General features: G+C 42.7%; 1 protein-coding gene across 1 annotated transcript in view; it reads left to right on the top strand.

The window, feature by feature from the left end:
* Nucleotides 1-1090: 1090 nt before the first annotated feature.
* Nucleotides 1091-1676, top strand: part of LOC119592048 (cysteine-rich secretory protein 2-like) — a gene marked incomplete at its 3' end in the record, with an annotated part of 63544 nt that continues 62958 nt past the window's right edge. The window contains 1 exon segment of the mRNA XM_037940844.1: nt 1091-1235.

Below are 1676 nucleotides of genomic sequence, written 5' to 3'. Positions count from 1 at the left end.
TCCTTTCCTAGATAATTCCAGTATTGGTGATATTATGTTTTCAGACACTCGGAAGAGAAAGAACATTTATTTTTATGACTAGTTTTTTTTATTACTAATGTTTTCAGACTTTCGTAATCGCTACGATGCCACGGTCAGATGAGCGGCAAAACACTTTTTCGTGTTGGTAAGATGGTAGAAAAATCCCATTATACATTTGATACTAATGCTATGTATAAGCAATATCACAATCACATCGAAGTAACAAGTCTAGCGGTTTTCAACTGAAAAGCAACCGCAATGAAACACATTTACAAGCGGAAATGTCAACATCATGTAAACCACAGAATCGTGGCTCCATGATAACTTTCCCAGAAGTTGCCGGAGGAAACCGACAGGCGCATCATTCTCGCAAAGGCCAAAGCAGCACGCCAATCCTCTCTTCACGGGAAGCTCCTTCTGTAGAACGAGAGGGAGCAGGAATTCTGATAAACGAAGCAAGGGCTTCCTCTGCCTCCGCCTCTCAAGCCGTTCTGGGGAAATGAGGCGAGAGAGGAAAAGAAGGGATTTTCCCGGCGTGCATGACTGATAAGAATGTCTGTAGGTGTATGTTCTCATTTATTTGTTTTTTAAAAGTATAATGCTTGGGAATGCATGATGTATTTTGAACGTGGTTTTGGTGGTTGAATAATTTTGTCTTAGTGTTTCCATAATGTGTTCTGTTTACTGTATGCGTGTATTAGCTCACGTTGCAAGTCGTCACGATTGGGCATGTCACGGTTAATGGGCGTTCCCGGGACTGGGCAGGAGGCTCCGGTTGCCATATCGAGCGAAAGGTGACCATACAGGGTTTTGAAGCTTTAAATGTAGAGACCTTGATCACACACCATTGGGCCAAATTAGTCCGCATGCACAGGAAAACAAACCAAGGGGAAAAAGTGATGAAAAATATAAGAGAAAATTAAGACGATGATTAAGAAAAGCCGCGAGGAATAGGTTAAGCGCCCGGACGAGTCGGCAACATTAGCATCATCCCCATTTTCCCGCCCGAAAAAGCCCGCGTATGACCTAAACCTGCCGACAACCTGCTATCCGAGGGTGTCGCTTCGAGGTGGTGAGTGCGGAAGGGCTCAGTGACTACCTATCCGTGGTGAAGTCGAGTGCCAAGTGTCTGTTGTCAAGAGGACGGTTGGATCGCCTTCCAGCATTTCTTGGAATCCTCTTGGATCGTCTTCGGGTTGCACCTTGCCTAGCAGGTAAGAAGGAAATGTATTTTTTTATGTGTTTTTTCTTCACCTCCGTTGTGACGATTCTCTGACATTTAATGATAATCTTTTTTTACGATAATGTTGATGAGATATATTTCTTTATCTCATTGGATAATACCATCATTATCGTTATTTTGAATAATTTGTTTAGTCTTCGAAAGCGACGTAAAAAAATCAATAAAAATATTATGTCTAATGTTTCACCTATACGTAAAAGCGAATAGCAAATAATTCTCACCTCCAAACATATGTGCATACGTATCCCTCGCAGAAAAATTATTATATGCATATTCTCATTCTTGCACTCACTCCCACCCTTACCTCCCCACTCCCATTCCCACCCCCACTAGCGCACAAACTCACTTCCATGCTCGTACTCGCATCCACATTCCCCATACACACTCACAGTCGCACACATACTGACAGCCA

The sequence above is a fragment of the Penaeus monodon genome, chromosome 29, assembly GCF_015228065.2.
Source record: "Penaeus monodon isolate SGIC_2016 chromosome 29, NSTDA_Pmon_1, whole genome shotgun sequence".
Taxonomy (NCBI): domain Eukaryota; kingdom Metazoa; phylum Arthropoda; class Malacostraca; order Decapoda; family Penaeidae; genus Penaeus; species Penaeus monodon.
The sequence above is the reverse complement of the archived record's forward strand: the minus strand, read 5'-3'. Positions and strand labels throughout refer to the sequence as shown.